A 16,701-nucleotide genomic window follows, 5' to 3' on the forward strand; every position below is an offset into this window, starting at 1 on the left:
TTGCAATCTTAGCACTTTGTAATGTGTTAACAATGCTAAGCAGATTCTTAAAAGACAAATATAAACTATTAATATTTTATGTGCCCAGATCGTCAGAAGTCTTTGGGACTATTGATTGCTTAAACCCATTAAGTGCTATTTTGATCTTAAATAGCTAGAGATATCTGCAAAGAGATTCAAGCTGAGTGGTAATAGTTATTTTGGGAGCAAGCAATTTTCAGCAGTTATCGTTACTGATAACGAAGTTTGCATTTTAGAAGCTAATCAGTAAACAATAGCTGCTAGGACAGTTTTGTCCAAAACGTTGTGTTTCATCTTGTATTTCCTTTTTTTCTAATTTAAACATGTTTGAGTTCAGTTCTTACCAGGAGTACAGACCAGAAGACGATCATAAAATTTATGGCATGGGTTTTCTTACTGCACTATTTCTGCTTGCTTTCTTTCAGATATTGCTGAAGATAAGACTTCAAGTTTGCTTCCAGCAGCAAAAACAGACCATAATACAACTGGCTTCAAGAAAGAGGCAGTAGCTCACTTCACTATATTTTGTTTACCAATTTTCCAATATTTACTTTTAATAGGAGGAAACAATGACTGCATTTCCACCTAGTGAACAAAGAATCGTCAACACCAAACTTCTTCCAAAAAGTTAAAATAGCATTCATTCAAAGAATACACTGAATATCTCTAATTTACATCCTCACTTTCATATTTGTGCCAACGTTCAATTCAGGAGGAAATACGGTGTATGCATGAAACTTGTTATTTGAAATAACCTGAATGCAAAATAATTTCTCTTTGTTCTATGCCTTGGAGAAAATGAAGGCAGCAATTGTTGTCCATGGTTTGACCTGGTAAGTATTTAGTCCTATGGATAATATATGAAAACCCTGCTTTTTGCATGGCCAAAAGGAAGTGCTTGAAGAGTGAAGACAGATTCACAGAGATTTGGGGGTTGGGGGTTTTTGGTTTATTTGGGGGCTGTGTGGTTTGTTTTTTTAAAAGCATGCCATAAAAACCAACCCAGGCGTACAAACCAAATCCCACTAACAGAACAGAAAGTTTGCCACCTGCCATATTGGGAGCCACATGAAGTCATCGGTGTTTAGTTCCCTCGAGCCTTCAGTGAAGTTGAGCATCTCAGTAACAATAATTCTTTTGAAGGCCTTCCCTTATTTCTCTTCATAAGACATTAAGGTAAGCACATGTATCTGAGGAGCTCGATTTTTTACTATACACAGCCTTTTTTCTTATGCATAGAAGATTGTATATTGTACAGGGAATTAAAGAGGGTGTACTTCCCAAAATAATCTTTAAAGCAAAAAAAAAAAATTCTGAGTGAAAATATGTTGATTTAAAGTAAAACAAACAAACAAACTCCCAAATCACAAACAAAAAACCCCACACCTTTCTTCCAGAGACAAGAATTATTCTGAAGGTAAAGGACTACTACAAAGTAACTAGGAAAACCCATTAGAAGTCACATTACTTTGAGCAGTACAGTCTGTATGCCCTTATTGCTATGTATCTGATCTACAGCTAATTGATTACCGGTTCCTACGAAAGAGAACCTGCAATCTCACGCTTTTATCAACATGGGAAACAGGAATAAGCAATTTCACTACAAAAAAGACAGCCTGAAGAAGTCATTAATACCGAGATCAGCCTAGGACTGGAAAAAACCCAGCACACAAAAAATATATTAGAAATACTTTGATGGGAGGGAGCTCCCCTACAGTTGCTCAGGTTGTCTCACTGAAAGGCAGAGGAGACCACTTTGCAATGGAGTGCAAGGAGAGGATGCCAACCTCACACCACCAAAAAAAAAAAAAAAAACAAAAGACAAAAAACCCAAAGCCACAGACAAAATTGCTTGCTCAATATTACTGATAGGACAAACTGGTACAACTGGATTTGTTTTATGCAATACAGTGAACTGATAATAAGCAATATGGTAAGATTAATATCCAAAAGGTACCGAAACAAGCCACTTCAAATTCATAGTCACCATTTATCATGGTAAGGCAAGAAAAAGCAGTGTATTACTACAGCAGAGTAAGTATACCATCACCTATTTCCATACCAGGTTACAAAAATGCCTTGATCGGGCCCTCCAGAGGTGAGGATCAGTTTAATCACAGCACGATCCACATTCCAAACACATTTGGAAAGTGACTGATGATATGAACTTCAGAACCTTAAACCCAAAAAGCAGATATGTTCAGTAGCCAAAAAACCCTAGAGGTCCAGCAGTTGCCTCCATAACAAGGAGCGATTGCATTTTTCTTCTCCCTCACCCAGCTTTAAGCTGTCTCAGCTTCTACTGGGAAAATATTAAACACAACCCAATTTGCAGCTGTTGCACCTGTACACGTAAAAAAGTCTCAATTTTTGTTTCAAAATTACCTTTCAGAACAACTCTTTGCATCTGTCCTGCTCACAACTGATCAACCTCAATGATCACGCTTGCACTGTGAGACTGACCGTGACGCAGAGTCTCCTTTTGCTTAGGACTTAGCAGTAAAAATCAAGTTATCTAATGCAAAACAAAATAGCCACCAAGCCCCAGGAAAAATATAGTTATAAGGTCAAAAACAAGGACTTGAAAAGGTTTTTTTTGCTAGCCTTAAGGTGGAATAAAAATGTCGACACCAAGTAGGTTTAATAAAGTTTTAAGCACAGAATCTGTTGAAAATGCTCTCCGCTGCATCTTAACTGCTGCTGCTCAACGCAAGATTTGTATTTAATGCTCTCTTATGATATACAGTCATTTCTCTAAGTACACAAAAGGTGTGTTCAGACTTCAGCTCCTAACGCTCATCTGTTTCAGAGTCCTGCCTAGTCAGAAACTCTTCACCCTAGATCCATGGCAGCACCGCACTGCCACGGGTTTCCCCTTCCGATGTTTTAACAGGACCGGCCGGCTCAGAAGAAGTCACAACACAAGCCCATCTGCTCCAAGTCAGGCATGTTTGACAGGAAAACAAAAAAGAACAAATTGAGCTACTACTATAGTCCTTATAAAAATGTTGGGGAAAAAACAAAACAAAACAAAAGCCCTCTTAAGAAATCACTTTGAAATGGTGACATAGGAAGCCAAATTGCATTTAGTGCACCCAGAATATATAATGACAGAGTTGTGCGTAGTACTGAGAGAGATGAAAAAGAGAATAGTAACTGCTAATGAGATTTTTACCTAGGCTTTCACGTTGTCTACGCTGTTATTTGACTGCCAACATTCATTCCCATTTTTACGGAAAGGGCAGAAATATTAATCAAGAAATTGACCCTCCTTATAAAAAGCACAGAGGATGAAGCCCATCATTACACAAAAGCTTTGTGTGCCTCAAAACATTCTCTCTTTTGAGATCTTTAACCAGAAAAATTGATCTACACAGGTAGTTAAGCTCACACTTTAATGAAATATAACCATCTGCTTTAAGTGAAGTACCTAAAAAATGAGATTTTTGATTCAACACTGCAAGTAGTTAACAAGCAATCCAGAGATTTTCTTTATGCTGTCGCTGGTGACTCCTGTGACGTGCTTTAACAGCAGATCTACAGTTAGTCATGAGTTAGAAATACTGAACATGTCACGCACCGCATTACCGAGATCCACAGTCCACCCAGTTTGCTCCTTTCTAAAATACACATTTCCTACACAGTCAGAGTTGTTCCAATTCTGAAAGACCATAAACTACTGCACAAAGCACTGAAACCAGTGATTCAAAGACAATTATATTAGCTGCTCTAAACATTTATTTTCAAACTTTTCAGACATTTGAATTGCATTTACATTGAGTTACAATGAAAGACATCCGTATCCAGGTGAGATAAGCTTGGGTTTTATTGTATTTTGGTTTTATTGCATTGTTTGGGCACCCTGATGGAGATGGGATTTCTAGGCTCATATAAAGCCGAATTCTTTGACTCACTATTGCTTGCTCTCTTTTGACTCCCCTATAGGGAACACATAGTGGACATACGGTGCACACGTAAGCATCATGGAACCTGTGAGAATAAAGCCTTTTTTCCCCCCCTCTATACAAGTGAAAGAAGTTATTATAACTTGTTAAAGATGATTTGCAGTGTAACTCCTACTCTTCGCCTCCAGCAGAGAAAGCCTTCCCCACTGCCCTGCTCCAAGAGTCACCTCTTGGACTAGAGGTGGAAAAGCCACCCTCCACCATTCTGTTCTCCTTCCGTTATGACAATTCCTACACTATTATATTATCAAGTGCAGCTAAAGAAAGCCTCCCCTTGCGAAGCAGAAGCCATCCATCACATTGTGATCACAAAAGCTTATGAGAATTTTCAAAGTCAAAGAAAAAGCGTATCAGGCAGTGAAAATCTGTACATTGTCTTGTATTCTGTATTGGAGATCTTCAGATTACTAACGGGCATCATTTCATCTGGTTTTGCTTCTTTCTAACTTTATTTGCAATACTATAACCAGCTACCAGGAACGTGAGTGACACGCTACTACTGAAACATCAGGGCTTCAGTGGCAATACAAGGTACAAGGCAAAAGGATTCTGTCCTCATGCAAGTATACCAAGATAAATTGAGGGAAAAGAAAACTTCAGAAAATAAAGAAAACAAAACCTCTAAAAAACTGTTAAGAACTATATTGATAACATTTTCAATCTCCCAGGTCTGAGCAGCTTGGAAGAGTCCTGACTATCAGTTTACCTGCCAGAGTACAACCACCCAATCTATGACCCGTAAGCACTGCGCAGACCTCGTAACATCTCGCTCTAAGCTGTTTTAAGACTTCGTGCTCCAAATCTGCAGTAGAGCCACACTGTAAGGACTTCTAACACAAAACACATGTGCATAAGATATATAGACACTTTTTTGTTGTTGTTGTATCACTACAGCCCAGAAGTTGAACACATTCCTACTTCCTCATCCTGCATTTAGGCTAAAACATTTCCATCAAGCTACTCCTATCAAGTTTTGCCTTCAAATAATTTCGCATAAGGCATATCCATCACTTTAAAGCTCTGTTTCTTGCAAGACGTTTTTCTTACTAAGACTCCAATATTTCTCTTCAGAGATTATGATGTCCCCTTCTCATTAAACAGGGCAGAAATCTAACCATAAGAGTACACTTCCACCTACTGCAAGACCTCAGAGTAGGCCTGAATTTCAGCTTAAGTAGTGCCAGGGGTTAAACACGACAGATCTGTCGTCACAACCTTTGCAACTCAAACCAAAAGGTTTCTGTGTCCTCCTGAGGAGTGTATTGAATTATCATTTGCTGGCAGCAAAACACAAAAGAAGAGTCAAGTCGGTTGCTCTAACACCACTGCAAAGCTACTCAGATAGGGCTTTTCCTTCAGAGCAAGGGCAGCGTGAAGAGGAGAGATTGCACGCAACAGGGAAGCAAAGGTCAGGTCCAGAAAGTTCCAAGAGATAAATAGGCTTGAGGCCCTCTTCATCTGCAAAGGGAGAAGTCACCCAGAAGTACCTTCTGGGAGGAAAGAGATAAGCCCAGCGTTTAGTTTTTAAAAGCATGTATATCCTTGTTAATTATAATTGAGGATTTTATATATATACACATATATATATATAATATGTTAATAAATATATATAAATATAAAAAGAATATATACATATCAATAAATATATAAAATATATAAAATATATTAATAAATATAAAATATATTATATTTATATATACCTAAAAATTTTTTATGTATATATACACACACACTACGTGTGATTCAATTAAGCAATTGAGGCTCACAAACCAGAGACAAATTCATCGCTGGTCTAACCTCCATCCCCATGTAACCTCAGATATAATTAGTACCATTGGACTTACCCAGCTCTTTATTAATTTCTTCCCTCAGAAGGACAAGGTGCTGGTTTTACACTAATACATAACAGGGAAGCTTGGGACATCTGAAATATTGGGTAAGACTTCACCTTCAGTCTTTTAAGTACTCTGAAAGTGCAAAGCATTATTTTCTAAAAAAAGATAGCTAAAGAAGGAGGAAAAAAAAAAAACACAGAAGTTTTTTGTCTAAAAGATTAGGAAGACCCACAGACTTTCCAACAAATCAGTAAGCATCCAGACAGCAACAAGAGAAAGGAATTTGAGAATCACTGCTTGTACTGAGCCAGGATTGCCGTTTTGCTTGACCCACAGGAAGCAGGGAGTGCTATTTATGAAGCCAACAGGAGAGAAAAAAAAAATAATTTTTGAAGCCAGGTAGTATTGCTGTTTCCATTTCTATTAATATAATCGACATAAGTTTGAGACATTTAGTGAATCATTCTAAATCTGAGAAAGGAGGCAGCCTACTGCTCCCAGCAGCAGAGCTTCCCTAGAGCTTGTGCCAAGCTGTTAAGAGAGCAGTGAATTCAAGTGCTTTATAAATATTTCTGCAAGGCTGTAAATACCCAGTTCAGCGGTGAATACCTATGTACACGTCGGAAATAAGGAGGCTAACACAGCAGTAAATAGGAGAAAAAGCTATCTGTGTTACCCAGAAGAGCCTCTGTCTCAAATGCTAGTTCACGTGTCCACTATGCATCTACTCTGCGCAATTAGGCAGTAGATACTACTAGGCACTAGCACTAACTTAACTCATATAGAATATCCCAAATGCCAAGTCCAGCGTCTGGTCACGTACCCTCATCAACAACTTGGCACCAGCTTCAAAATGCCTCAAAACACTTGTTTTTTTAAAATGCCGAGACGTTCTAGGATTCTTCCTAACCTGGGCCCTCATTCTTGGCGGACAGCTGACAAAGGAAGGGCCATGGCAAGGGCCAAGCAAAAGCACCAGCATTTGGAGGACTTGCACTCATCCATTTACCTGCTTCAGCACAGCCAAGACAGAACCAGAAAAGCACAAAATAGCTTTAAGAAATGTGTTTCTCAAACTAATGCTTATTTACAGTTTGACTAAAACACATGTCCTTTAAGATTATTTGGGAGTGATGGGGGAGAAGGTTAGAAAAGAGACTGGGAGAAGCTGTTCCATGGTGAGAAAGGGGTTGTTCATCCAGATTTGCGAACTATCAAGACCGCAGCCCCTTGAACATCATCTCACAGCAGGGACCACCTACCCCCTAGCATCAGTATCAGCAGTTATATGCCCGTGCATCTCTGACCTGGGATAAACATGCACAAGACACTTCGATTTTAGATATTCAAAGAACATTGATAGTCCCACATCATGCTGCCTTTTCTCCCAAGAAATACATCTTCCACTGGATGCCAGCAGAATCATAGTGGTCCAGGGCTATCCTGTGATTGATCATACTCTCCTTCATACCAACAGGCAGGATCTTCTAATGATGGTAAACCATACCGACCTCTCCACGGTGGAGGACATCACACCACTTCCCTCTTAAAGTATATTACCACTCCACAACAGAAAACCAAGTCAAACATGGAGACCACATCTTAAAATTGCAAGTGTGATAGGTTCAAACTCCATGAAAAGAAAGTCAAGGACAACAACTTCACAAAAGGTATACGTTGGACGGGAAAACAAGGACTCCCAGGGTCCTATCACACACACAAGCAAAGAATCAGTCAGGAAGAGACCGTGCCAAAACATAACCGAAGGCAGCAGGATTATGCGTTCCCAATATTAGTGCCAGGTCCCTCGCTTCCCATTTCTTTTTACCTTAATCTTTAGCTCCGAATACCCTTATTATTTACAGTCCTTCCTTGACTACTACAGTGTTAATGTTTGTACTCATAAGCTATTGCTAACGTCTTCAAACTTATCTTCTCCTTAATCAGTTGTTCTGGATTTCAGATGCAACTCAGTACACGAAAATAGCTGTGCTCCATGATAAAATTTTATCTATTTGTGTTTACACAAAGAACTATTCATTTCACATTCAGGATCTAACACACAGATAAGCCTTACTGCAGAGGCATAACTGGGAAAGCTCACTAAATAAAAGACCTCAGGGTGCCAAGCCAATTATATTGCTCTTGCTCCTAGTTTTTCCACCAGGAAAGCTATTTTATCTCCTGTGAGGAGCAATAATTATTTTAGCTTGACGGTTGAAGTGACTGCAGTTACAAAGTTTAAGAGCAACTGCCGAGATTTCTTGAATCTGTGCATTTGATCTTCAAGTCCACAGTTATGCCAGACAGAAGCACAATTTATCTTCAATAAGCATAAAAAGACGAAAGTAAGTAGGGCATTTACCCTACTTTAAATCACTGTTGTGCAAAGAGGAATACTAAAGGTGCTCCAAACTCATAATTCAGCCTGTATTGGAAAGAGAAGAAGAAAATGCACACCAAATGCACCAGTCCAGTTCTGACTAGGAGTCTCTCTCGCAGAAGAAACATTTCAGATAAAACTTGGATCCTTCAATTATCTTCAAGGCCAGTCTCTGTCCCACAATCGCGATTATAGGGTTAGTTATCAAGAGTGGCAGTTTCAGCTAGAAGAGACACCCAGGCAGGAACACATGCCTTATTTTCCCCTAGGGACAGGAAATTCTTCACAGAAGGGGCAAGACGAAGTCTTACTCCTTGCTGGGGGCTGAAAGAAGTGTAAGCTACTGCAAGGATGCACGACCTAAACGATAAAAAAGGAACTACGAATAAAGACACTGCAGACACATGCGTGTAACTGCAACCAGAAAAGCATTGTGGTAGCCAAATAAATTACTTGTGCAGAGCAACAAAAATCCAAATGGCCTCTGGACCTCCCTTCAGTATCAGCCAGACCCTTATATAAACAGCAATGTTACAGCACAAGTAACTTCACAGGAAAACACATGCCAAAACAAGTCAGCCACATCGGTTTACTTTCTAGACTGTTATTAAATAATGATCATTGACTTTATCTTCCAGGTTCTCCCATGTCTCCAAACGGGCATCTACATATTTTTCTATTTACAGGAAGAGCACACATACACCCCGTTAGCAAAATTATTAATGGAGCTATCAGTTCGCTTCTACAGCTGATGATTTTGTGCTCAGACCACAGGCTAACACCAAAAGCAGAAGACCAAGTAATCCAGGCAGCCTTTATGCTTTTGCTAATGACACAAGCAAGGAAAATACTAGGAAAAAGCACCACCCAGCAAACCCTAAACCACCTCAACAAAGAACAGGAGTATCCTCAGCAGGAATAGAGATGTAACTGCTTGAAAATAAGAAAAACTTAGTGAAATAATATTCTTTACCTTGAACTGCCTATAGCAAGAAAGACCTACTCCAGAGACGCTTCTCTAACTTAGTTGCTTGAACTAAGCGCATTTATATAAACAAACTTCACAATTTGATTGGACGTCTATGACCACTATAAGACGACTTATTTTAACCTTTTAAACTTTGGGTTTACTCTTCATCACTGAGCTTAATTTGAAGCTTAGAAAAGTTAACCCTAAGCTTCCAATTACACTCAGTCATGTTCTCGAGGAACACTAATACAGCTGGTGTTAATATTTAAAATAAGGGGTTCATTTAGTATGGAAGGAAGTTTCAAAAAGCCACAAACTTTTGGGAAGCCACAACCCCAACACCCCACCATAGTCTCTAAATCATAAGTACAAGCCAAGAAAAGGTCATAGCACAACATCACCGCGTTTCCTCGCAAAGACGGGCTCTATTGCACATGTGCCTTTAGGACCGATCCTTACACCTTAAATAAAATTAATGGAAGCAAAGCCTCAAGAAACTGACCACACAGCAGAAACCTATAAAAACTATCATTAAGGACACTAGTTTTCCTTAAATTTTGGGGGGGAATGTGGGCAATTTGAGCATTTGTCTATTTTTAAGACTTAATATTTGTCTCTTAACTGTATATGTGGTTTACATGGCTGAAGATCACTGTCTTTCCTCAAAAGAGAGATGCAAGAGATTTTGAAGTACAAACTTAAATGGCAAATGTGTTATTTTCACTGCAACTATAACCTTTAAAATAAGTAGGTACTTAATTACAAAGCAACTGTCCAAATCTTCGAGTGACACTTGAATGAGGAAGGAACAAGCTATGATTTTATTTTTATTTCAACTTTTTTTTTTTTTAAAGGCTCATTATTTCTTCCAGTATTTGGAACAGCTGGTAAAAGTAATCATTTGGCAAGGTCTGTCAAGGGCTAAAAAAAAAAAAAAAAAAAAAATAAATAAGTGTACTTGCTATGGTAGATTACATCCTTTAAACCAAAATGAAAGGCTGAAACGTACAAATATTTATGAAAGAACAGGGGGTTTTATGCTTCCAAATTGTGCAACAAATATGTATTTGCGCATATACACACACATACATCAGATCAGCGTGCTGGAAACATATCTCCTTCATTTTATACTCCACTTTTTAACTCTAGGCAAACCTGATTAGTTGAAGGTGTCCCTGCTCATTGCAGGGGGGCTTGACTAGATGACTCCCAACCTAAACTCTTCTATGAATCTACAGTCCATCTTCACGACCCGTGCGCGTTTCCGCCGCCGTGCGCAGGCAGAGCCGTGTTTCAGCGTACGGCCTCCCGGCCACGTCTGCGGGTGCCTGCACTCCCCACGCCGTTCTACAGCCCTGCAACTCCCACCTCCCACCCAGAGCGGCACCAACCCTGCTGCGGAGGCATCTTACACTTAGGCCTTAGATACGAACTGAAATGCTAAGGACACACAATACAGTTCTCTATAGTATCCATATTAGGTGCTTGTTATTTTCTGTGTCAGTAACCCACCTTGCCACCCAGATCTCAGTAAGTAACATATCGATCTTCTACATTTGTATGAGAAAGCCCTGATGTACACATCACGTATACCACCTAATTAGTTTGTTATCCTCCTACGTCCATGCAGATGTGGACAGCCTTCGAGACTTGTTTTTATTGTTTGAAACACTTTATAAAGGCACACAAATGCAGTGAAAATTCAGCATTTTTTCTTCTAGAAAACCACCGTTTTAATTTCATCTGGGGAATCAGTTTACACAGGCCGAACAATTTATGGTGCACAGGGCTAACACACTGCTTCGTAAGAAGAAGGGAAAACATGACAGAAGTTTCACCAGAAGCCATTAACCACTTTGGAAGGTAGAGTTGAAACCACGCACAGGAGGAATTACTGGAACCTCTGGACGTGCTCTTCATTCAGCTGCACTAGCAGACACAGACACAAAGGGGTACTTGGAAGTAAGCATCATTAACGTTATTGACAGAGACCCTTGCAGGACCCAGCGTAAGGAGAGCACCAAGTGTGGATAATACCTGCTTGGCAAGACCCTCTGAGCATTCAGATGGGAAGACTGAGTTTAGTCACTTCACTACCACCCCATTTTGCCTTAGGCCATTGCTTCGACAGCCACCATTTTGGCTCCTGAGTGATACCTGGCATCAAACGCGGGGCCTGGGAAGCCTGAAGTTATTGGCAAAGTTGTCTCAGACCACCCTTTTCAATCACTTTCAACCAGGACAGACAAGGAGCCAGGTCTCACACTCAGCATGAGGAGTTCCAGCCCAAAAGAGGCAGCCCCGGTTCTACTGACGTTCGTTGCCAAGGTTTTCCTTTTTCTGCACTACTGCCAATTTATCCAAACTTTCAAAAGCAAAATTTTAGGCTTCTGCTTGTACCTGAATGAATATCACTGAACTGTTTGAATCAACTCATCCGTCAGTGGAAGGTTACAAGTAAGATGTTTTCCTGCTCCATTGAAAAAATATTTCTTCAACAACAGTCTCTCCAGGAATACATCCTTGTCACACCAGTCAAGGAAAACACAGTATTCCTCATGACACACATGTTTGTTTTGGAGCTCCCAGTCTTGTCTCATTAGTTCAGATGAGTATTTAAAAAGTTTGACTCACCTGGATGCACCATCGAACAAAACTTTGCAGATTATTTCTTCCAGAAAGACAACTTCTGTAAGCATGTACTCAGCCTAGCTTGTCACCCTTCCTTCCCGGAATAAGTTTCTAACCCCTCAGTTCAATTTTAACCAAAAAGAAGAATAAATGTCTCAAAAGACAAGAGGCTTGAGTTTCACTGCCAAAACAAAGACCTAGGAAAGATCCCAAGAGAAGGCAGCAGCAGTTTGTGCTGCTTGGCCACTCACCTCAGAGATTGTCCAGAACAGAGCTCACATCTCTGAAAGAATGACTCCCATTATAGCACTCCAAATAGCTTTACAGATGTTTCTTGAGGAGGCCAGAACTTTCCTTCAGGTGACACTAAATTACGCAAAGGTGGGCTCAGATCATGGTCAGACTGAAGGTCAGGGAAGAGTTAGACTGGTACAAAATGCTGGTCAGGAGAGCTGCTTCCAACCCCACCCCCTCGTTCACAGAAGCTGAGCCTTGAGCCTCAGTGTTTTCACAACATACTGAGACTTTATTTTTTTTAACATTCATGAGCAGAGGAGCTACAATCATTCAGTTTCCCACTCATTCATATTTTGTGGTTGACATTTTTAGTGTTTAAAAGGCACACCTCTGGCTGAAGCCTTTTGCATAGGCAAGGCACTTTTTTGTTCTATCTAGAAGACAACTGATCTGCACACACTTTCAAATTCTGCTGAAATTACTTGATGCAAAGATTAAGGGAATGCTGTCCGTCAGTCCACAAATGTGCAAATTTTACTTTCATTATGAAACCAGGCTAAATGCACTTATGAGCCTGTCCTCTTGAACACAGGACCCTGACACATACAACGCATCTACCAGGCTTAAATGAATGGATATGCAAAGAGAAGCGCTATTTAAGGTCTGATGTGGTTCCTCCTTGCCATTACCGAGCCATGGAATTACAGGTATCAGCTGACCCATGGAATTCAGAGGTACCTCAAAAAGCCTTATTTCAGACTATTTATAGGCTCAAACCTTACAGTAACGGTTACACTGTGAACCTAAGTAGCAACAATCACAGATGAAGTCATTCTAGATATGGTCCTATATCTTTCTATGCATCATCCTAGTATTTTCAATGCTACGTAGTCAAATATTCGTTCTCATCACTCAAAGGTCTAGAATGAGGATCCAATAAAACCAAAATACAATTAAGAAAGAATTTGAGGGGTAAAGGTTTTAATCTAATGTCAACATATCCAATATTTGCATCAAGCAGTAGAACAGATGGCCCAGAAACTACTTTTTCTGGCTTTCTCCTAGCAGCCCACAACCCCTGGCCCTATGCCTACGCTAGACCTTATCACTGAACAGCAGAGGTGCAAGGACTGCATGTTAAAGCAGGAGAGAATAGCCACAAGAATCTGATGGGGAACCTGATGACAGTACATGATCAAAACATTCATTACATGATTAAACTTTTAGGCTAACTTTCAAAATGCATGTTCAAGGACAAGTCACACAGGTTGTTCTTGCCTAAGACAGGTATTTCAGCTACCAACCGTACAGGTTAAACAAGTAGAAAATACTTCTTTATCTACTGGCTTTTCCATTACTCTCTCACCAGTGTATATTTTAAATGAACTCATAGTACTAAAACGGATTCCTTTATGTGGTGAAATAATACGAACAATAATGCACATAAGTTTCTCTGCTAGGAAAGTTGCCTCCAGTGCAGCCATTTGAATGCTCAAATTGGCAATAGACACAGTGCTTTTTTTCCAGTGGCATCACGCCCACTCCTTGAATTCACTAAGAAAGCAAAGATTTAAAAAAACTCAAAACTGTCAGAATCAATATCACAAATTAGCAATTCCCTATCTGATAGGGAATCTTTCAACTGAGTACGAGTATTTCAGACTAAGCTATTAACTTGAAAAGGCTAAGCATAGCAAGCCTCCTGGTATCACATTCAAAGCAACATGACCACCGTGTAACCTGCTAACACAGTGCAACAGGCCAACTGGGGTTTCCAAATCACTTTCAGACTTGTTCCCGTGCACAACAGTACTCCTCTCTAAGCACTTTAATGAAAATCTGAATATTTCTGATGGAAAAGACGTGCACTGTTTTGTGGCTGATATTCATAGGACTTCTCATGTTATTCTGGACTCCAGTCCCTGCCTCTAAGCTCTTAATTGCAAATGACAGTACTGCTGGGGAAAGTACATCTTTGGAAATGCAAGACTGGAAAACCCTAGGGTTTTATGGAAAAATATTTTTCCTATTTGCATACTAGCCGGTCTTCAGCAAGCACGTGCACAGACCACTGTGCATCACTCTCCTCAGTATTCTCTACATGTATTTTAGGATCTTACCCTGGGTCTAAAATGGCAAGGATACTTCAAGTACAAGTTTAAAAGGAACAAAGAGCAAAATAAAGCCCCTTATGCAAGGCCTCAAATGAAAAAATGCATTTTTCTTTAGAGTGTATTAGCATAATGACAAGACCTTACTTTTGTTAAGCTGAAAAGTCTTCTATTGATTACACAGGGAAACTCACGGAGGAATCTAACTCAGACATATGAATTCCAAGGAAATAACACAGGCCTTACTATCACCACTGGCAGTCTCCAGTAAAATAAAAACTAGATTGGAGGGGGAGACTACAGACCCCTTCCCTCCACTGAAAACCAACTAAAACAACAATTCTTCCACTTGTTCCATTTATTTCACTAGTCACTGTGCTTCAGTCTTGGATGAACCACTGAGGTAGGGCAGTATTAACACAGCTAATCCACCTCATCCAAAAATTGAAAGGAGTATACCCACAAACACAGTAAGCCATCACAAAGCTGCTCTGTGCCAAGCTTCTTGCTTCTCCATTTTCATAGCCTCAATGGAGAAGGAAGAAACCGAGACAATGACTGTTATAAAAAAAAAAATGTTACTGCATCTTTATGGACAGAAAGATCCAGGCAAAAGCACCACCTTTTATTTATGGTTTAAGTTTGCTACGTACCTTTCCACAAAGAAATAACGGAACTCCTGCCCAGAGATCTTACCCTCTTATTTAGACAAACATAGGGATGAAGGCTGTGGGATGTAACAAAATGCAAAGATGTAAGCTGTTGACTGTTCAATAATTTAATACAGGTTTTCATTCTCCTTGTGCGTATACTTTTGAAACACAGGTCAGAGCCAAATAGTCAATGTAAGAGTAAATAACAATCTGTATCATTTATAATGAGACCCCTATGTTATTTCTCTGCTGTTATTGTGTGTCTGCAAAACTAGTTTGCTCCAACTGCATTTTCTCTTCACATGGCACAAGATTTGTTATTTAACAACCTTTCCTTTCCAAGGCTGCAGCGAGAGAAGGGAGCAAACGTATATCATTCCTCCATTTCTTTGTATAAAGATTTTTGCTGTGGTGTGAATTTTGTTTAAAATAATGTTCAAAAATAATTTCCACTGTTCCTGTAGCTCTACTTAAGTATATATCCCAGCATACAGCAGCTCTAGAGCAAACTTCTACAATGTGTCAACTTCAGTACAATTTTTATAATAGGCTCAAAAAAACTTAAGAGAAAGTAGCAAATGAAAGGCTTACACAGCCACAATCCTGTTTCATTGCACTTGCATCCCTCCCATCATCATCCCACATTATCTAGTTTTACTGAAATATTCCTCAATTTTCTCTGTTGGCCCCTGCTTTTATCCGGAGCTTTTCTGGATAAAAATCTCCACTGTTCCTGAGTGAACAGATACCCCCTCCCACCCAACCACTTACATCACCAAAGGCATCATCCCCTTGATTGCCCTAATGGTACATTAGCAGTTAAAAATATATATATATTCTACCACTTAAGCTTGCCTGCCTGGAAGAGCAGATGATGCCCACTCCAACAGCTTTTCTGCACTCAGATCCCCCCATCCATTTCAATGCAAATTCCCCACAGAGAATGACTACAAAGACTGGGCTCCTGCAAACATTTATAGCATAATTCAACATGGTTAATGAAGTAACCGTGACACAAACCAGAAAGAATACCAGTGAAATATGTCAGGCCTTAGCCACATGAATAGAAATTAATATATACACTTAGATATTATCTAAACCATAAAACAACTACAGGCTCTGCATTAGTAAGTAGTACAGCTCTAACAACACAAAAACAAAAAAACACACCCTTGGATCCTGAAAGGTAAAGAAGTATAACAGACAGCTACACAAATAGTAGAAAAGCTACTGTTAACTTAATTTCAGGGGGAAAAAAATAAAACTAGTGTGGAAAATCAGCTCAGGTGACCTAATTTACAGTGCAGTTTATCTGGAGTAGATACGCTGAGGTGCAATCTACCTCAGTACTATCAGAAAGAAAAAAAGTTAAGCTTCAGGTTAAATGCCATCAATAAAAAAAAAAAAAATTACAGCAACTGAAGGAAATTTAATTCCATGGAAGGTACCCAAGTATAGAATAGTACCCATCTTTTAACTTCCAATCATCAGTTTTACACTTTTTACACAATGCCCGAGAGGTAAGTATCTAGTATTGGGTGCTCATCAGTGCACACACTGGCAATTTCAAGCCATTTTGCCTACAAAAACAAGATTTCAGAGCTATAGTCATCCTTTTTTACAAGCATTTGGTATCTTTATCACTTTATGATTTAACATTAAAAAGGGTATATGAGGCATCTAGTGATTTAAAAGAAGATTTTCTTCCTCACAGTAAGATCTTTTAAAAATATGCTTCTCTGTTCATATTACCTTGTTTCAGTCACTAAACACTGGGAAACTGATAGAAACGAACCTAACAATCTAATACTCTACTCTCATTGCTACATACAAATCATACTGTAAACCACTACTCATATCCTTGCTGTTCCAAAAGCAATACTCGAATCATAATG

The 16,701-nt window shown here is 39.4% G+C and overlaps 1 protein-coding gene across 1 annotated transcript in view; it reads right to left on the reverse strand.

Annotated features, from left to right (window-relative positions):
- NAV2 (neuron navigator 2) overlaps positions 1–16,701 on the reverse strand; it is a gene marked incomplete at its 5' end in the record, with an annotated part of 427,505 nt that overhangs the window by 395,356 nt on the left and 15,448 nt on the right. The gene's annotated exons all lie outside the window — the stretch shown is intronic.

This window comes from Platalea leucorodia (genome assembly GCF_965183815.1).
Source record: "Platalea leucorodia genome assembly, chromosome: 7".
In the NCBI taxonomy this organism is placed as follows: domain Eukaryota; kingdom Metazoa; phylum Chordata; class Aves; order Pelecaniformes; family Threskiornithidae; genus Platalea; species Platalea leucorodia.